The sequence below is a fragment of the Ochotona curzoniae genome, unplaced genomic scaffold (assembly GCF_017591425.1).
Source record: "Ochotona curzoniae isolate NIBS_2020 unplaced genomic scaffold, NIBS_Ocur_1.0 contig_64, whole genome shotgun sequence".
Classification (NCBI taxonomy): Eukaryota; Metazoa; Chordata; class Mammalia; order Lagomorpha; family Ochotonidae; genus Ochotona; species Ochotona curzoniae.
Genome location: NW_024466502.1, coordinates 6,850,370 through 6,872,607, shown reverse-complemented (window position 1 = coordinate 6,872,607; position 22,238 = coordinate 6,850,370).

Sequence of the window (22,238 nt, the reverse complement as noted above, 5' to 3'; positions counted from 1 at the left end):
GTCCATATGGCTTTTAAGTTTAGTGTGTTGGATTAAATTATATCTAAAATCCACAAGCTTCTTTAACATAGTGAATTTAGTTATTTTGGCTGACCAAAATTCTAATAGATAAAGTTGCCACATAATAGTGAGAAGCAATCTAGAAATAACTGTTTCAAATTATAGTAACAAAGATTTTATTCTTCACAATTTTCTTCCTAACAGTCCTTAAAAGAGGAGCTAGCGTTGTGACTTTGCAATTTAAGCTGTCTCCTGGAATCTTGGCCGCCCATGGTTCAAATCCCAGCTGCTCTGCTTCCCATCTACGTCTCTGTTAACACACCTGGGAAAGCAGTACACAATTGTTCAAGGACTTGGGTTCCTCCCACCCACATGGGAGACTCAGATGGGATTCTAAGCTCCTGGCTTTGAAAAACTGAAAAATAACTCATAAGTAAACTAGAAAATGTGAATCTAAATTTGGATGTTCCCTTTTATAAGATATTTGAGATTGGAAATCAATGTGTTCAAGTTTACATTTTCTCATCTGTGTAGAATGGAGATAATATGTCTTGATAATCATTTTGAAAAACGATCAGCTAATACTCAAGAAAAGAGTTTAAAAGCACAAAAAAAATTTTTTTTGGATAGGGACCGGCATCATGGAGTAGCAAGTTAAGCTGCCACCTACAATTGCAGCATCACACATGGGTGCCTGTTCAAGTCCCTGTTCCACTTTTCATCTTGGACCGTTTAACTCACATGGGAAACCTTTGCCCACTCCCCCCTCAATTCTACCTTAGATGACCCGATAGCCTGGTGGCTAAATCCTCACATTGTACATGTGCTAGAACTCCATATAGCCAGTTTGTGTCCCAGCTGCTCCACTTCCCATCCAGCTCCCTGCTTGTGGCTTGAGAAAGCAGTAGAGGACAGCCCAAAGTCTTGGGACCCTGCACCAACACAGGAAACCTGGAAGGTGGTCCTCGTTCCTGGCTTAGGATTGGCTCAGTTCCAGCCATTGCAGCCATGTGGGGAGATGGAAGATCTTTTTCTATACATATATAATATACATATTTTATTTATTTACATAATATACATATATCATATATACAAATATAGAGTGTATATACATACACACACATATATTCTTTGATATTTCTATGCTTTTTCCTCTCTGGGTCACCACTCATTCATCAATGTCACTATCCTTACTGAAGCACTTATTTCACTGTGTGCACACAGGCAGTTCAGAATATAATCTCAAACTACAAACTTAAATTCCAAAAGGTGTTCACCTGTAGAGGAAAGATTAAAGTAAGACTTCCAGATACCCTGTCTGGATACAATTCTTGTTCTGCCATCACCTAGACACTTAACCTAAGCTCAATACTCTCTACCATAAAATCTTAATACAAGCATTTTTTCGAAGGTGTGAACCCATCCAGGTTCACACCTGCAATGTATCTAGACAATATCTGTGTACTGTAAGCACTCCATGGAGCTGGCTGTTGGCTGCTGACTGCTGTAGCACCTTCAGCCATTCTTCAGCTTTTCAAGCTGCCTCTCTCTTCCTGTGCCACCCTTGGTGACAACCTGACACCCTGTGTCAATCTTCATCCGCACACCAAAATCCAGTCAGTCACTCAACACTGGCAATTCAAATCCCCACACTTACCTTCACCTCTCTGCTTCCTCACTTCAGCTAGACCACATCTTTCTCAACCGAGTGGTGGCAAGTGCCCATTACTGACTTTTCTATCCTTCCTGCTTTCCCAGCCCTACCTCCCAATTAACCAATACATACTCCATTTCCCTTAAGTGATTTCTGAAAAATTATGTTACCGTCTCCTTGTTTAAAACCCTCCAGAACACACTGCAGGTTCTGCAGTCTATTACCACAGTCAACAAACCTGCAGTGTCTGCCCTCAACCCCCTTTTTCCAGAACCAAATTTGGGGCACTTCTGCTCACGTTGTACCCAGTCCTGCTCAGGCATTTATATTAACACAGAGAAGCCTTATCTTTTTTTCCTTTAATGAAAATACTTTCTTTCCTAAGATATTTCCTTCTACTGGCTCACTCATTTAAATTGGCACCTCAACCTATCAGTTCCTGCAGAACCATCAGCAGTCCATTCAATATCAGAGACTCCCATTCTGTGTTGGATATTCCCTCATACTTCTGCTTCTTTCTCTTGTAAAATAATTACTTATATAATATCTGCCTTACTCCTGTCAAACAAAAATATAGAAATGAATAATCTCCATTTAAGGAAATTACATTTGGGAATAACAATATCTGGAGAATGAAAAGGTTATGGGCTTTATTGAGATAGTTATCTATGCAAGTTATGTTGAAAAAAAAGTCCACAGTTGTGTTTTGCTTTGAGGAGCTAATAAACTAGTTGGTGTGGAGGCAGTTACTACGTGAATTTAGTATTAGTGTCCGCATTGGCAGTTTTATCATCAGTTACTAGGGGAAAAAAAAAATCAAGATTGTAGACAGTTTTGTAGGATTGCCTCTGTGAGACAGCTCCTGAAATCCACATCATGACTGGAGTTTATCTTATCCATGGCTCTTATCTTCATTTTGGTGAGTGAGAATTCCATGAGTGGGGTAGGCACTGTGATGTAGAGGGTTAAGCTGGCACCTGCAGTGCCAGCATCTCATATGAAGATTGGTTTGAAGCCTGGCTATTCTACTCCTGATCCAGCTATCTGCTGAGGTACATGGGAAGAAAGCCAAAGACTGCCCAAGTGCTTTGGCACCTGCCATCCAGACAGTTACAGGACCCTGGCATTGACATGGCCTAGCCCCAGATGTTGTGGCTAGTCGGAGAGTGAATCAACAGATGGAAATTCTTGTCCATCTCGGTCACTTTTTCAAATAAATAAAAACATCCTTAAAAATTCCCTGAGGATCTTAGATTTTTCATTTGCTTTAATGTCCCAATTTCCTGGCACATTGATTGGTACATAGATACTCAATATGTAATTGAGTGAATTCATGCCAATACCACAGCTCTGATTTTCAGCATTCAAATCTCTCGCTACTCTTCTCTAAGTTTCCACCACAATTACCAATCAATTTTAAGACTGATCCTGGCATGGATCAGGGGAAGACTAGGCTGAATCTGTTCACATCATCCACTGGCAAATCCAGGCACCAGAACAGTGTGGGTTGAGCTGGGTTTGGTCGCAACAAAAACTAGTATACAATACAGAATGCCAAGGTGAGGTTGCCTGTGACAGAAGTGACCACAGCACCCAACCAGCACGTGTGAGAACCAGGAAGGGAGGAGGCAGTTCCGGCAGGGGAATCAGAGGGGGTTCCTTTAATGGACAACTACTACTCCCACTGGAGAGCATGAGCTGGGATGGGGGCAGACCAGACTAGGCAGGGCTACAACACCTGTATGCCTCATGTGGACTAGATCAGGGAAAAGCCAGGCTGAGCTGATTATTCCTACTGGTGCAAACAGAATTAGAGTGGGTGAGGATTGTTTGGGCTTAGCCGCAGCATCAGCTGGCAGAAGCTGGCACTGGGGGCTTGTTCTGTCAAGTCAAACCACAGAACTACCTGGAGAGTGCATAATCCGGGAGTGGGAGAGGCCTGGGAGGGAAAGAGTGGGCTCATCCCTCTTGGGTTACCACTTCTACAGGAGGGCACAAAAACCAGGACAGGGGCTAGGGTGGAACAGGTTGTGGGACAGACTGAACTACTGCTACACATACTGGCAAACCAGGGAAGGGGGCGGGCCTGGTGGTGGTTACTGTGGGTCACTCCAACTAGGCTGCAGCTCCCACTTGTTTATGCGAGGGCCGAGAATGTGCTGGGTAGAACCAGACTGGACTGCAACACCCATTGGTTCCAGTGGAAATCAAGGCTGAAAACAGAATCAACTCAGCAATCACAACCACCAGCTGATCAGGGCCATGGACTGAGCCGGGCCCTGTACCTGCTAGTACATAGAAGAATCTGATCCGAGAACACCTCACACAAAGTTTCTTTGGAGATTTCCCCAATCAAATTTCTGGAATCAGAACCCTAACCAAGAAAAAGAAGACAGTACAGGTCAATCAACCATCTCAGCTATATGTTGGCAGCAAAATACAGGGCAAATGGAGACTCAATGATGGACTATGTCAATCGGTGGATTCTTCAAAGACCTCATAGTGCTTGGAGTGGCAAGATTGGCAGCAATTCATAACTGGTGAACTATCAAAACTATTTGAGCAAGAACCTTGAAGCATACCCTACATGCAGGACCTGGAGAGGGTGGGAAATTGGGTGGGCCTTCTCCCTTTTAAACATGAAGGAAACAATATGGAAATAGTCTTACGCACTTTCCTATAGCCCTTGAACCTTTTTACCCCAATTAACTATGTAAAGACTGCCAAAAATATAATAAAAATTTTTTAAAAAGACTGATCCTGTGACTATACTTCAAAATTCCAAAGTGTTTACTTTCCGGGCATGGTAGACAAATACAAAGATGTCCACTGCTGCTTTGGTTTTGCACATAGGCACAGTCCAAAGTCAGCCCATACTATTTTAACCTAATTTTAAAAGATCAAAACTTAAAACAGTTTATCCATTGTAACTAATAGGACAAACTGGAATCTGCAACAATACATCCATGTGCATGTGAAAGCTGAGCTCCAGGAATAAAAAGATCTTTCTATATCATTGGGAGATGCTCTACTCCATGAATAGTATTCATACCTGATACATATTTAAGTGGGAAAAAAACAGAAAAATTAATCTAGTCCATAAGAGAAAAACCCAAAATTAATGTAGCTTGGAACATAAATTAGAATGGAAAATGAAAAATAGAACTATTTTTGTAATCTTAGAAGAAAAAAACTGAAAAACGATTTTCACCTTGCAAATGCCTTTCACTTTTTACTTGTTTTACTGTTTAATTGAGCATTAAATCTTTGACTCTATGAGGCCAGTGTTATGTAGCAGGCAGAGTTGCCACCTGCGATGCTGGCATCCCCTATGGGAATCAATTTTAGTTCCGACTGCTTCACTGTGAATCCAACTCCCTGCTGATAGTATGCAAAAAGCAGCATGAGATGGTCCAGGTGGTTGGGCCATCCATGTAGGAGACTGAGCTACAGCTCTTGGCTTCTGTCTTTAGCCTGCTTGACCCTGGCAATCATAGCCGCTTAGGCAGTGAATCAGCAGAGAGTAGCTCTTTAGCTGTCTGTTGCTGTCAATCTGATCTTAAATAAGTCTATTAAAAATTTTAAAAGCCCTTGACTAGAATGTACATTTAAAATGTTCTGAAAAAAAGTTCAATAATTTAAAAAAAGTATTGACAAATTTGAATAAAATTTGTAACTTCCATGTGATAAACAAAATTTAATTATAAGATTATACATGACATGTTCATATGTATGAAATGTATAATGTGAACTGAAAAAGTTCAACAAAATTTATGTTTAAACAATTACAATTATGTTATAGAAGAAACACCACAAAAATACAAGAGCCTATGATGAAATACCAGACCTCAAATAATTTGGAAAAATCAAATCAAGACAATAAAATACCTTTCCCGGACCAGATCAATAAGACTATCATCAATTGCCAATAGGAAAGGTCTCAGTAACTAAACCTTGAGCCAATGAGGAACAAGATTAGCAACACTGCACCAAATTGCAACATAAGGTACAAAATAAATGAGTCCATAGTGGTAAAAGAAAATGGTTAATTAAGCAAGGAAAGGTCAGATGATTGTTTTGGATTCTCTTTCAAGGTATATTGAACTATCTATGTAGTGCCTCTACCCTCAAGCCTCGCCGTTTGGGTTGTACCCAGGAACTTCGTATGGCATGCAGCATGAAAAGTGGGGGAGTGCACTGGACACTGGGGAGGAAGCCGACAATCCCTGCTTCAGGCAGATGAGCAAAGCCCCCACTTTGCTGATTGCACACTGCGGAAACATGACAAGATGGTCACTCCCATGTTCCTTCTCCAGATATTTACAGCCCCAAACTGATGAGAAAAATATCAGGCAAACCCAGATCTGTCCAGTGTTACCCAAAAGCATGGAGGGAGGGCATGGTGATGGTTAGTTTTGTATGTCAACATGGCTGGGCCACACGTTATTTACACATGGTTTGAGAATGTTCTTAGATGGGTTTCACATTTAAATTAATAGACTAAAACGGAGTGCTCTCCTAGGATGGGCAGGTCTCACCTAATCAGTTAAAGACCCACAGAGAACAAAAATGCTGATCTAAAAAGAATTCTTCTTGCCTCACTGTCTTGACTTGTAATATGTGCTTCGCTCAATTTAGGACTGAGACCTTGGCTCATCCCAGGTGGTTGTTATCAGCTCTTGGTGTTCAGGCCTTTGGACTTGGAGGGAGAGTTCGTGGGCAGCCCTCTTGGTTATGCATCTCACTGCAGTTATCAGCCAGCTCCTCATAATAGTGTTTTCTTTCTCTGAAGAACCCTAATGCAGCCACGGTGCACTGAAGGAGACACACAACCAACTGTGATGTGGGATCATCGTGAGTATTGTGCAACAGAAAATGGATACCTTAATAAAGTACACACTCTAGATAATTTTAATGCTAATTATAAAATAACTCACATGTTCCTCATAAAAGATATTAGTAAATGTAGAAACAGGGTATGGAGTATGAGACATTTCTGTGCTGTTATCCCAATTTTCTGAAACTGGATACTGTTAAAACTTTAAAGTAAATTAATAAAGTACATGGTCATATTAGTCACATTGGCCCAACCTATTGTTTGATGTAAGGAATTAGAAGGAAGTGTTTCATTTTTTAAAGTTTGGGCCAGATAATTTTTTATATTTTCTGGAATCTCATCCTCTAATTCGACAATATTAAGTTCATTTAACTAGTGAAAATGTAGAGATATTCAAGTGTATGAATTAACTTTGCTGATTAAGCATGCTTTGGCGTGCAATCTCTTTAGAAATAGCTGTGCATATTTTGATACAGTTTTAAAACAACATTTGAGGATGTAGGAGAACTATAGAAGTAGTTGCCAGAAGCAGTTCAGATTAAAAAAACCTAAAAGTATCGACTCTCGTGTATTGAAGAGGGTTATGCAGAATAATTCAAATGCACATGATTCGGTAATTGTAAGATTTATGAAATCAATTGATGAATTCAGCTGTAAGATTATAATTATAGCAGACAGTCTCAGAACTATTCCAATTGGAGGATATTTTATTAGCATTTGCTGACTGAAAGCAGATGCAGTCTTTCATTTGTTTTTGCAATATTTTGGGAAGAGCAAAACCTTTATAACCAATGCCTGATGCATTACGGAATGAAAATATAAAAGATAACCAAAGATATGCTGTATGTATTCTGAACAAACTGAATGGTATTACATGAACTTCCCACTCTTGATTGTTGGAAAAGCAACAGTCTTGCTGCAGAGAAGAATTATGATGGAAAATTAGAAGGAACAAAGCTGTCCTGGGAAAACTCCCTGGTGCTATTTGCCTTATAATGATAAACAACTAAGTCGCAGGCCTTTCATTCCCACCTACAGAGACTTCCTAGGATATATACTAACATATATAGTTCCTGTTTGTACAGCCAACACTGTATGCAGGGAAAAAGTCACCAAAATAAATGTACTTTGTTAGCTAAATTAGTTGGTTATGTTGTCTGCTTTTTCTGAGCTTTTTTCTTGTTTTTAGATTTTTGCTTTTTCTTTGTTTTGTTTTGTTTTACTAGCATAACAGTTTTTGGAACCTAGATTCTTGTCACACAAAATGAAGTAGCCTTCTATAATGCTTTCATTTCTATAATGCTTTTCATATAGTGACCATCATGGTCACTATAGCTTAAATTTATAGAAATATGGACAACCATCTATAAAACAATTTGAGGAATTGGAAAAAAGATATGAATTTATAAGTTCTTAAAATTGTACTCAATGATAAGAAAGGGAACAAGAAAGCATTCTCCTATACTGGGTTTCAGAGAGAATTGGTAATGACTTTCAACAACCGGAATTGCTATCAAAACTTTAAACCAACTTATATTTGATGTAGCAATTCCACTTATAAACACCTATCATAATTACCAGGGTAAAAATGTCTGAGACTCCTGTTTATAATAGGGAAAAATGAAAACTGAAGCATCTAAAAAAGAATCACTTGATAAATTATGATATAAAGCAGTACTGTGTGCAAATTTAAATACATGCAGAACATTAAAATAAGATAGAAGATGAAATGTGTGTTGATAATCATTCAAAACCTCTTGGTAAAATAACAATGAAAAATGTAAATGCATAATTTAGATCACAAAGAGCTAGTATTCCCATTATCTGAAAATCTTCTAAACATTAGGAAAATTATCAATATTACAATAGAAAAATAGGCAAAAGATGAGTTCCCTGAATTGTAAATCTTAATACACAATCTCATTCTACTTGAAATTACAAAAGATGCTGAATCCTTTACCTAAAAGAAGTGAAAGATTCTTTGAAGCATGCTTTAATGACAACAACCTAAAGAGACTTCTACTGAGCAAAGAAAGGGCAACTTGGGCACTAAAAAGGATCATTGTAAAGGATGGAGACCAAAAAATGCATGAAAATTTATAAACTCAGAATTGTGCACTGAGATGAGGCCAGAGGCATCGTCCCAATTTCTTCTAAAGTTGCAGCAACACAACCTGCTGTTCTAAAACATGAGTAACCAGAAAGAATCACTTTGCATTTTCTATTCTGAACTGCACTGAAAACAGAAAAATTATCCTTTGGGGAAGAACAAATGAAGCTAGAAAAACAGATTGTCTTAAGAAATCACTATTTTTGAGATATATAATGAAAATAATTGAAAAAAGACAATAGACTAGTTTGGAAGAAAAAAATCTGATAAGGAAGTTTAGGGGGAGGGATAAGCCTAAGTATTAACCTGACATAAGTGTCAAGAGGAATGTCTTAAGTTTGGGGGTTAATTCAAAACAGACCAAAGAAAACAAGTCAAAGGAATAGGTGTGTGTTAAGTACAGAGAAAATTGAAGTAATTTGAGGAAGTATTGTACCACATGTGTCCACTGTTATTAATTTTTATGTGGTCACTGCAATGTGAATGTCAAGTGTAAGAATAAATCCCTTCATACTGTAACTGGCAGGTCAGGGGAGAGACAATAGATAAAAAGGGAAAAAAATGAGAGGAGGAATAGATCTCATTTCTCATCTTCCATAAAAGACTATTAAGGGCCTGGTGTGATAGCGCAGTGGTTAAAGTCCTTGCCCATTTAGGTGCTGGTTCATATCCCAGCAGCCCTGCTTCCCATCCAGCTCCTTGCTTGTGACCAGGGAAAGCAATCACACATGGCCCAAAGCCTTGGGACCCTGCACCCGTGTGGGAGACCCACAGGAGCTCCTGGCTTAGAATTGGCTCAGTTCCAGCCATTCCAGCCGCTTGGGGGAGTGAACCATTGGACGGAAGATCTCTCTCTCCTCGTCTCTGTATATCTGACTTTCAAAAAATAAATGTTTAAAGAGAGAGTCTGTTTAAACTAGACAAGTGAGGCAGAAATATCTAAGCACATGGTTTACACATCTGGAGGCAACAGCAGCAAGCAGAAGAAACCACTGAGAGCTGAGCCTCTGAAGGTGACGCAGCCACAGAGAACAGCGGGTAAGTTTTGCGATTTTCACTAGCTCTCTAGAGCTCTTTGATTTCTAAAACCTATTCATATTTTATTAAGAGGTGTCAGATATGTTAACTAGAATAAAGTCAAGTCACAGAACAAAGTAAATTGATCCCTTTTAAATAGCAACTAATCCGCCACAGGGAGATTCGTAGGCGGTGCTGTGGAAGGATACATGCCAAGCAGGTGACAGCTGCTTACTCCAGGGACAAGGCCAGTATGTGAACTACAGAACCACAGAGCGCATCCACTTCCTCCTGCTCGTGAACTTTGCATCATTTGAACCTTTTACAGTCTGAGTTTATTCACGTATCTCTGTGCTCAGAAAAAGTAAACAAAAAAGCAACTTTGTGAAAGAACATCATAATTGGAAGAATAGATCCATCTGACCACAGCATCCCAACCGTAACAGTTTTCCTTACTTTTCCTGAACCTTGTTATTTTCAGGACAGGTCTCCTTTATGTCACCAGCTGAAATCAGAAAACATTTCCTTCTGAATTGGCCTAACTTTTGATACTGACTTGCCTTTTACAGTATATTCCAAATCAACAATGGAAAATGAAAACAAATCGGGTAGCCTGAAATATATTTAATATATGTTTCTCACACAGTAGCTATTCATTTTTATTTTACTCATAAAGAAAGCTATTATGTGCTTAGTCTATAAAAGTCAAAATTGTCAAAATTGAATGCTCAGGGCCCTTTTCTCTTTCCTTCCTCAATGTTACATCACTTTGCAAGCTATGTACTGCCTTCTCATTTTCATTTTCTCCTTTACTCTGCCAATTAAGATCACTGATTCTTTGCAGTTTTTAACTTAGTAGAGTCTTATAAAGTTATTCAGATAATTTGGGTCAAACATTCTTGATAGTCAAGCTAGGAGTTACAACTGAAATGACAGAGTTATATAAAGCTTTAAGTGCTTTTTTTTTTCCAAACTCAGGGTACTCTCTGAATATTAAAACTCAATAACCAGCCCAACAGAACCTATTACTTAATGCTTAGCTAGATTAAAGCACGTAATGAGAAAGTTTTTTGGTAAATATTTAACATAATTGGAAAACTAACTTTTGCTACTCCCAGTTTAGTACAAAGGTTCTTTGTGACCATAGTATTTAGTAAGCATTCCCCATAATTACAATAGAACCAGCATCAGCTACACATCGACAGTCTAGAAGACAATGAGAATGTGCAGTGGAGGTCAGGGAAACCCAGCTCCATATTCCCTGCCCCCATCCACTACAGATGTCCCACTCTCCGGCAATGCAGGAGGTCCCCAAACTGAAGGGGATACCCAAACAGGCGGACCACTTGGCCCCACCCTCAGTAAGACACATTGATTGTTTTATGTGCCTGAATTCCATCATTCTACAATCTAATAAAATTGGTTTATGAGGACACTAAGGATGACAAAGTAAAAGAAGTAGAAGTTGGGGAGCGAGGAAAACAGAGGGAGAATGAAGCAAATGAGATAGAGGTACATGGGGGCTCTTCTTCCTGGCCAGTCTAAGCTATCCTGTGCGTTTCTCTATGCTTACCAGAAAAAAAGAAATTATGTTTTTGTCAATATGATCACACAGATTTAGACAGAATGGCCATTGTTTACCATTAATCACATAATCACTAACTCAAGATAAGCTCCTATTGTTAAAGCAAGTATGGTGGTTTATGATATGCTACAAACATTTCTTCTGGCTTCTGAAGGCACCAGGAGTTTCATAGTATGTCCAGGTTTTATGCTTGCTGCTCATCCTTTCATTTTATTTATACATTTTAAGGCAGAGCTATGGTGAAACACAGGAACAGACACACACACTTCTGAAAGGAGGGAGGCAAACAGATCTTTCATCTGCTGGTTCTCTCCCCAAATACCAGAAGCAGCCGTAAGTGGGCCAGGTTTAAACTGGAAGCCAAGAACTCAATCCAAATCTCTCCTGTGGGTGGCAGGGAGCTGCTTGACCCATCTTCTGCTGCCTCCCAGAATGAGTGAGTGCCAAACCAGAATTGGAGGAGCTGGGGCTCAAAGCCAGTCCATTTCTATTATCCATCACACAGTTGTTCATCCTCGTTTTTTCTTTTGGGTTGTTTGGTGCCTCAGAACAAGTTCTCACATCTATGAGAGCATGGCCAGTCAGTCTGATTCCTTTGAGTAACTCAGGAGCCATCTCAAGTGGTCTCAGCTTCTTAATGTGTAAAATGAGTCTCAGTAGGCATACCTTTCAGTTTCACTAGTCTGGATACACGGTTACTAATGCAATCCCCAGTAAGACACTCAGAACTCAAAGTCTGAACCATTTAATGTCTGAATTGTTTAATAATTTGAAATGCAGAAACCTTACCAACTTATGGACATCTTCAAATGTCAGGATTGATCCGACTCAATTTCACAAATGTCTTTTCCACTGAAAACAAAGCTACCTGGGGGAAAAGTGCTATCCAAAAGAACACAATGGAGTTTATGTATTGGCAAAATTTGTTTTGAGGAAAAAAAAGTCAATGTTTAAGTTTTCAGCAGTGATTAATGAAAGACTCAGATAAGTTATGCTTATTTTCTGAGAATTTCTGATCATTAAGACAGCAAATAAGAATCTGCCAGGAAATCATGGATTCAAAGGTATGAAATGTATGGCTACAAACCCAGGTTATTTTAAAATAAATATCGAGCCATAAAACCCCAGGCTCTGTTCTGCAAAACGTCACCACACATCATGAACACTCAAAGGATTTCTCTCAGCAAGAAAATTGATGAAAACATTCAACAAGATTTTTCATTGTAAAAGTTATTACAGCACAGCCTTTGGGAAAGATACTTTTGTTTCATTAACAGGAAAAACACTTTCCCTAATTAAGATAATTTCCATTAGCACTGTCCTGTGTGCCTGGACATATTTATATCATACTTCACAATCCTTCACAGATCCTTTAAGGAAGACAATGAAAACTACATCATCTAATTTTCATTAAAAAAAATACTAACAAAGCATGAATGTAAAACTCCAAGTAACCCATGGACTTCATTTACAACTCTGAATTTACAATTATGAAGAAGTTACTCTGGGGCTTCAGAAAATTCACGGTAAATCCAATTATGAGCTTATGTTGATGTAAAAAAATTGAAAGCCATGCATAATTCTCTTGCATACTTTCTATGAAGCTTTTTCATATATTTTTATGTATGTGAATATGTAAATCTAGTGTAATTTATTTAAGTAATATTGACTTCAAGATGCTATAGCTATGGAGTTTCAAATTTTGTAACATTTGATTGTTTCCAATCTCAGAGGCAACAATTTTTTTCATTACATTATCTAACTTTGCAAAAACATTCTCTTTTCCTTCTCCAAAACACTGGTTGTTCCAGTCTCAAAAATATTCTTCAGAAATCTGCCATGACATTAATGGAATGTACAGTGCTAAACAGTGAAAATTCCTCCTAAGATGGAAAAGCTTTGCAAAGGGAGAAGCAGGGTAACTGACAGCCTGGTGGGTGGAAACAGCTTCTTACAGGAGCTGGCTGGTACGATTCATCTTCCCATCTTTTCGCCTGTGACAATCCCAGGGCGAGTTATCCAGCAAAGGAGGCTGACTGAAGACACACATGCAAGTTTATACCATACACACATATACACTAATACCACACAGAGGTACACACACACACACACACACACACACACAAATGGTCCTAAAGCTTCTCTCACACATGAAGTTTCCTGTATACAACAGCATACAGAAGCCAGAAGCATACAGAAGCTAAGAGCAGCTGCTCTATGTTTCTGCAGGGAAACTAAAAACTCTCATTTTTGCTTTATCTTCCCCTATAAGTTAAAAGCAAACACTTGCCAACTGGACTCTTTCTGGTCTTCAACTTCTGTATGAATGCTCAAATAAGCCTTGCTGAAGAGGAGATTCCAAAGGACCAGATTAAAATGAGCAGTGATGTTCACTTTTATTGTACAAAGACAAGACTTAACTAGATTACCACTTCATTATTTAAGAACTACATTTAGGGAGTCAGTCAAAAATCCATGAGGAAAGCTAAATGAATGAACTAATCTTCTATGCATACCTCCATGCTGTGAATCCTCCAACAGTTGTGCACAAAGTACTGTTAAGGTGCAATGCAACACTGGAGTGACTTCATAACCAGATTACATAACACCTTTATGTTCAAAGATTATTCACATGAGGTTTTCAAACAGCTCATGGAAAGTGTATTCTTTTAAAACTGCATATATCTTACTTTTTGTAGTAACTTATCTTCAGTTTTGCTTTTCATGAGCTTTTTGCATTGTACTCAGATTTATGTTTCACTTTTTTTTTTGAAAGATGTATTTATGTGAAAGGCACGGTGAACCAGGAAAAAAGATATGCATAAGAGGAGGAAAGAGGGAGAAGGAGAGAGAAAGACCTTCCATCCTCTGGTTCATTCTCTAAACGGCTGCAGTAGTCAGGATTGGACCAGCCTGAAGCAGGAAGCCAGAACTCTATCCTAATCTCCCCTACATGGGTGCAGGAACTCAAGTACTTCAGCCATCATCCACTGCTTCCCAGTTACAGTGACAGGGAACTAAATTAGAAGCTGAATGATGCTGTGCATCTTCCATGATAAAGACTAAGATACGTTCTTTATAATCACTGCCAAATACTGACAAATATTGGTAGTAAATGATCAAATTTTACCTGTATGTCCATTCTTGACTACCAGTTATCTTGGTATAAATCCTACACCTTCCCTGGGTGCCCAGCCTTGCCCCTCTGCACACATTTACACTGACAACAGGAAATGCCTATAGTTTCCAGCAGCCTTCTTGGTGACTCCACAAACTCATGCTGTCAGGAACGCCCAAGTCCTTCTCTTCCCTCCAGCCCCGTCACCTAGGGAATGCCTCCTACCTTCAAATCTACGTTCATCCCATCCTTCTAAAATATGCCCGATTCCCACCACCTCCTGGTCTTCATGCCCAGCAGGTGCCAAGGATACCTGTTCCCGAAGAACAGGTGAAGAGGGGGTGAGGCGAACATGCTCTGGTTTTTGCCCAATGAACAAGGTAATTTCTCATAGTCCCTAAGTACTGGGGCTTTTCCAGCCAGGTGTGGGAGGCAGCGTCAACAATTCAGGATAAAGTACTGTGCCCAGAGATGTGGAAGGGTTCCATGGTCTCAATATGCTGGGTACCAATACAAAAGGAGACTCTACTTCAAATAGAGAAATTGGATAGTTCTGGTCCTAGGAAAGAATTCAAAACAAATAAACAAGTCCTCTTAATTGTTTCTAAACCTACCTCCAAGATCTGGGGGTTCCATTCTGGGGGATTGACAACATACTGTCTCTCTTGCACAATATGTTAACAAGTAATGTAAGACAGACTAGAGCTACAATAGGCATGCTACAAAAACTCAGGAGATGATAAATAGGAAGTTGGATTAGGCCAGTCATCTTCACAAAGCTAGAATTTGATGCTCAAGTGAGAGAGGGGAAAGATGTTCAAAGAAGCAAGAACTGCAGAAACAAAGGAATAGAAAAATGAGAGCTGTGGTCCCTCCTGACCCCAAAACCAGAAACTGGAAATACAGAAGTCAGGAAAAAAACAAGGAGAGGAACTAACAGATTAGCAAGATAATTGTAATTGCCTTCAGTGCTGCTCTAGTCCTCTCCCTTTGATCATCAACTCTGCATAGCAAATAAGTAAATCTTTTTTTAATAAAGGAAAGGAAACAGAAAAGGAAAAACAAAGGGAAAGAAATCAAAACAGCTCCAAGACTCATCTCTTATGAATGCTCATGGATCTTTGGGGTGTGTGAAACATTGTACCAGTTAAAATACTTGTACACCTAAAATAATGCCAGCTGCTTTGTCAATGGATATAGTTTCAATAAAGCTAGATGAACACATTTTGGAGATCTGCTTACAAATGCAGTGCCTGTAGTTAATGATACAAATTCACACTTTGAACCTAAGAGAGTAGATACCTATTATGGTGTTCCTATTACAAAAACAAGAGACACAAACTGTAGGAGATATAAGAGCCTTCCATTAGATTGTGGTGACAGTATCGCAGGCAATCGTTTAGATATAATCTAATCAAACGGCATATATCAAATAAGCACATTTCTTTCTGTATCAATTACACCTCAATAAAGCCTTGAAGAAATTAATAGATTGGAATAAAGGAGAGAAGTTCATTTTAGAACTGCAAACCTTGCATTTGTGAAAAATTACTTATAGAAACAAAATTACTGCAGCATACTTTGTTGATCTATTTAAACACTATCAACTGCTCAGGTACAGTCACTGGGACATTAACACTGAGTGAGACAGGCACAGTTCATGCTTCCTTCCCTCGAGGAAACAATGTGTAAAGTGAGAAATTTAAACACTAGGCTTTCTTAGAGATGATGCCCTAAGATCCCACTGAGTGCTAAAAATGACAAAATATTAAAATTACAACATTCATTTTCTCGTGTCTTTTAGAAGTTTCAAGTACTTACAGGTCTCAAAGGGAAAGATTTTACTCAAGGTGTAAAATTCAGTCTCACAAACAAAAGGAAATGCAAAAGTAAATAGCAGCCAAACTTTATGCTCAATAGAGCTTCTACAAGCTTAAAACATTATTCTGCATCCCTCACCCCTGTGGTTCTTGATAGGTTTAATTTTATAGGGAAGAAAAAGCTGCCATTAGTTTTATTTGGAAATTCCAGGCAGAGAGAGATAAGGGTTGAAGAATGGGCAGGAGAAAAGTGTTTGAGAACAACATACACTAATCCTAGCCCTAAGTCTTTCAGATACACAGAGAGAAACAGCCCTCCTTTCCAGAACACTTTCTTCACCTAGCTCCCCGAACTTCAATAGTTAATTACTATTAATTCCTTCACTGAAGAAGTTGGAGAAACAGATGGGTAGTGGTACATTCTTGAAACTTATATTAGGATTATTCGATCTAGGATGGTTCCATCTGAGGGTGGTTAATCAATACTGTAATGATTTTGAATGTTAGCCACCAATGTACCATTCTAGATTATTAAATGGATAGAATTGTGCACTTAGCTATCAGGATAGACTGAATAAACTAATTTAAGCTCCACACTGTAGAACAATGTCTTTGCTGGAATGCCCTCATCCTCAGTGGGAGCTTACAACAGTTCTTATATTCAGTTTATTGAAGATACAGCAGGTGAACTACAGTTAAGTAAGAAATTATTTAAACAGCCAGCACCTTTGAAAAATCACACTGCCACCTCCACATGAATATCCATGTTGAAACTTCAAGACAGCATTCTGGTTTTTTGTCAACTATGGTCTCTGAAGTGAGCTCACAAGATAGTTTTCTGATAATTAATTCAGTCTCCAATTCCACACATACACACACGCCCATTTCTTCCAACTTGAGGATGTATTCGTTTGGCAAATTCTGAGAGCATTTGGTGGTATCAGTTTCGTCTCATTGCTTTACCAAATTACATACATTTAAAGACTGAGCACAACATACATTTATCATCTTGTGGTTCTGAACATGTCTGCAGCACTGTGCTCCTTCCACAGGCTCCCCTTGCCCATTCCTCCTTCACACAGAACCTTCCATGTTAGCTCCATCTCCACTTACTCACTTGACTGACACTCATGAGGACATCATACCCATCCAGATCATCCAGAAATAACCTCCTCACCTCAGGATCCCCGATAGCGACATCTGCAGCACTGTGTCATCCATGGACAGGTTTGAGGATGAAGATGAAGGTCTCTATAAGCCTGTTCATTTTGCCAGCCACTAAAGCAAATTCAGTCTCTTTTCTCCCTTTCCCAGGGATGCACACATTACAATTCAAGGTGCAAAGAGAGACAGGCCAGGAAATGAATCAATAGTGGGATTCACCACCCTGAAGACTTTACATATTGTGTAGAATGAATACTCAGCAACATCATTGTGCCACACTTCTCCCCTACCAGCACATCAATTCATTGCACACACCTGCTATTCCCTCACCTTTCAGTTTCAACAGAGCAACAGAGGATCACAGCTTACCTGACTCAGGTAACACAGAAAGGAGGTTTCTGTGACAGCTCCCTTGACAACTTTGGTGCCATAGAAACTCAAGCCTCCTGAAAGAGGAGGAAGCCTGAATGTCTCGTCCTAACGGCAGACGCGCGCCCTTGCTCCTGGAGCCTCCTCGTGCACATGGTACTCAACACTTAACAGGACACACCTGTGTCACTGGACGCAGCCAGGCAAGATGCTTTCACAGCACACAGTTTATGTACAAGTTTTTCAAGCTTTAATATCTCCAATGACTTCTTTTTAGGGTTTACAAGACTATAAACAAGGACTTTAGACAAATCCTAGAGCTATCTGCTGTGCTGGAACAGAGCTCTGTAAATTCACTCCTAGTTTCTCCGTACCCCCTTCCCCAAAGAATTTGCGTACAAGTCTTTTTTTCTCAAAGATATGAAACGCTGTATATATTCCTCCAAGGCCCAGGGATGAGGGTCTGAGTAGAAGGCCTACAGCTTCCCACCAATGCAGCTCGACTTTCTCCTCACACTCCCAATGGCTCTGATTCTGTCCTAGCTCTTGTTCTGTACCCCCTCCCATCCCCACAGATGCTCATCTAAAGCCAAAGGCAAAGTCCAAACTCCCCGCAGATCCTCGACCCCTGGCATGAACTTCTGGGGAAACCAGCCCATGACAGGCTCCATATTTCTGCACTGCTTCCTGGGAGTTTGAGAAATTTGTCACTCACCCATGCGTAGAAATGCCACAGTAGACTCTGGAGACCGTCAGAGACCCTTCTGAATGGACTACTCCTGCTCCTCTGTGTGGCTTTGCGATGGTGCAGCATCAGGAACCCGGCGGACTCTCCACTGCAAAGACCCAGGCTTCCGCTCCTGCTGCCAGCCAGCAAGTGTCTCAGCACAGCTGGAGCCTCTTATACTCTCCTCCGCAAGGTAAGCCTGATGCACAGCAGGTGTAGGCCAATCCCCAAAGACCCTCTGCTGTGTCTAACATTTGAAAACAGACACAGGTGGGGCAGGGCCTAGGGAACTGTATTTCCAACCACCGACCCTCTTTATTTGGAGGCAGATAATCCATAATCCATATGTGTACATGTACATTTCAAATGTAAAGATTTCAGGCCAGACACATTCCATCATTTCCATCGCTTTTGCTCTTGTTATAGTGCAGAACATCCTGAAATAAGAACAAACTCTGAATAGCACGAGGCTTTTTTTCTTTATCTAAAATACATTAGCATACCCTGTTTTTGGTAAACCAAGTGTTCATCCTCTGCATTTAAATACGATTGCTAAATGGAGTGACTTCAATTAGCCCAGAACAAGCCAAGGCCATCATCAATATTAAATTGCTACAGGTGTTAACATCATTGAGATTAAAGAGAAGTATATGGGCCATTTTAGGCAAGAAATTAATAAGGAAAGTTGTTTTACTTGCCATGAAAATAAGAACTATCCTTTATGTCAAAGAGGCTTGGCAATAAGCCACCAAAATGTGCCCAGGCAAGGTTTTCCGAAGACAGAAAGTAGCAGCCTGGCAATTATCTCGACTTCCATGAACAGAGCAGAGAGTAATCTCTGAATTCATGGTCCCCAGGCCACTAGCATCAGGGCGAGTGCTGCGGTGCAGCAGCTTAAGTCACTACCTACGCTACTGGGACCCCATATGGGAGTGCTGATTTCAGTCCTGGCTGCTCCGCTTCCTCTCCAGCTCCCTGGTAATGCCCCGGGAGGACAGTGGAAGATGACCCAAGTACTTAGGTTCCTGCCATGTCACAGTCATTTGTGGAGTGAACCAGCAAATGGAAAATTTCTCTGTGTTTGTGTGTCAGTGTCACTCTACCTTTCAAATAATAAAAAAATCTTTAAAAAAACAGCTTCACAGATCTAGCTGACTTATGAGTAAAGGAATTACAAGAGTGGAGCTCTTTAAGGAGCTTTAACCAGAATCTCCTGTTTATAATAAGGGACCCCTACCTAAGCCAAGAAGCTGTTATTTCTGTATCAGGCTATAAATAATGACAATAGGAAAGTGAATATGAACTGTTGTGAGCAAGGCTGTTAGACAGCAAGAGAAAATAGCATCCAACCTAAACAGAAATTCCTTGAAGGCATCAGGTCATTTGCAGACAGCTGAGGCAGAGACACCCTGTGCCCACTTCTGGCCTCTGCCTCTCCCTTTAGAAAAGCCTTTAGTTCAGTTCAATTAGCATCGGCTTCCATTCGATCCTCGTGGCACCCCCATGCAATTTGCAAGAGTTGTGCCCATAATGGGAACAAAACAGATCCACACAATTGTTTCATGTGCACAGCGAGACTTCAACTCCAGACCATTCCTGACCCATGCTGCCTCGCTGTTAGCTTTAATTGCTTTGGAAAAATTTCCTCCTGACGGATTTAGTCCTGATGTCTTAACCTCCGTCCTTAACCTCCAACTTGACAAAACAAGTTGGCTAATTCTTTGGGGGACAAGGAGGGACAGGGCAGCAGGCTGCAATGGACTTCCTAACGCTGCATTCCTGGCCTATGCCCACTAGATGTCAGCAAAACCCCCACCCCAGGAGGGAGGGCAGGGCAAAGCACCCAGGTTGACAACAGCTGGTTCAATGTCATGAAACCCTTGCTTCTGAACCTTTACCATACATCCGAACCACCTTGAGAGCTTGTTGGCAACCTCTGATTAAGTTTCTGACTCAATACATGTGTGACACACAGAATTTGCCTCACCAGCTACAGTTTGCAGGTGCTGTGGATGGGGCTGCCCGGAAGACAAGTTTGAGAAACATTGCCCATTTATAGTCAACAACATATCTGCTATTTACAGTATCTCATTATACAAAATTGAGCCATAAAAATGAGCAAAGATCTTCTTGATCCACAGAATTTCAAGTTATGCTCACCTTCCCATTCTTGCTTGCTCAAGTTGAAGCTCAAATGTGGCTTCCACTATTAACCCACAGCCCTTGAATATCAGTTAAATAAAAAGTGCTCTTACACTGCTAAGAGAAAAATCTCACACTTCTTACCTTGTGAATCTCTTGGTGGAATTTTAGAGTATAATAGAGCTTTAGCTCTCTTGTGAAACCCAAAGGATGACAGCCAAGTCCTTCTGTGCCAACCCTAGCACTCAGGAATGTTACAGGCCAGATCAAGCACCTAAATGAATCACAGATCCCCTCCCAGAGTATGTAGAGAATTCTGTTTTCACAATGGATTTAAATCTGTCTATCCATCTCAATCTCTCTGGAGCCCAGACTATGTAGACTTTTGAAAAATGTTGATATTTGGAAGCTAAACCAAATCTGTTTCTGGTAATAAAAGATTCTCTTTAATACTGGACAGATGTTAGGAAATATTACATTTCACCCAGGATGCACAAATTCTGCTATCAGCTTTTTCTTTCTCAAGTAAATTTTACTTTTAGAGCTCAGGGTATAATTTTCATGAAATTCACTTTAAGTTGTAAAGCACTGTTTCTCCAGTCACTGTATTTAACATGTATATGTGTTGTTTTAAAATACTTGTACCTTTTCTGTTCTCATTTTTGTGGTGAGAACATGTAAAATCTCTCAGCAATTTTCTAGAATAGAGTATGTTCTTACTAATGGTAGTTGCTGTGTTACACAACATACCTTAAGCTCATTCCTCCAGTGTAGCTGAAATTCTGTATTCTCTGAGCAGAGTGTGTAGCAGAGGCACAGTCAAGTCTGGTCCTGGTTTATTTCCCGTAACACAATGTCCTCCTGGTTCATCTGTTTTGTCGCAAGCGACAGGATTTTCTTCTTTGTTAATGCTGAATAGTACATCATGGTATATTAGCCTCACTTTTGCTTTATCCATCCTTCAGGTGATAGATAAGTAAACTGAACACGGGGTGCAGATGTCTCTTCAATGCACTGATTTTACATCTCCCATCATGAGATTTCCAGACCATATGATCACTCCATTTATTAGATTTTTCTGAGGAATTTCCATATTGTTTTCTGTAATGGATGCACGAATGTACATAGTCATAAATGGAGTGAAAGGCTTCCCTGTTGTCTCCATCTTTTTCAACACTCATTAGTTTCCCACTTTTTGAAAACAGCCATTCTGACTTGTTAAGGTGATACCTTGTTGTACTTTTTATTTGTAATTTTCTGGTAATTAATAATGTGGAGCATATTTTCATATCCCAGTTGGCTATTTACATATCTTTTTTAAGATTTATTTATTTTATTAGAAAATCAGATATACAGAGAGAAGGAGAGACAGAGAAGATCTTCCATCTGCTGGTTCACTCCACAAGTGGCAGCAACGACCAGAGCTGAGCTAATCCAAAGCCAGGAGCAAGGAGTTTGTTCCAGCTCTCCCAGGTGGGGGGAGGGTCCCAAGGCTTTGGGTCATCCTGGACTGTTTTCTCATGTCACAAGCAAGGAGCTGGATGGGAAGCTGGGCTGTTAGGACAGGAACCAGCTCCCATATGGGATCCTGGCACATACAAGGTGAGGAATTTAGCTACTAGGCTACTGTGCCAGGCCCTATATGTCTTCTTTTTAAAACTGTCTGTTCACATACTTTTCTTTACTTGGGTCATT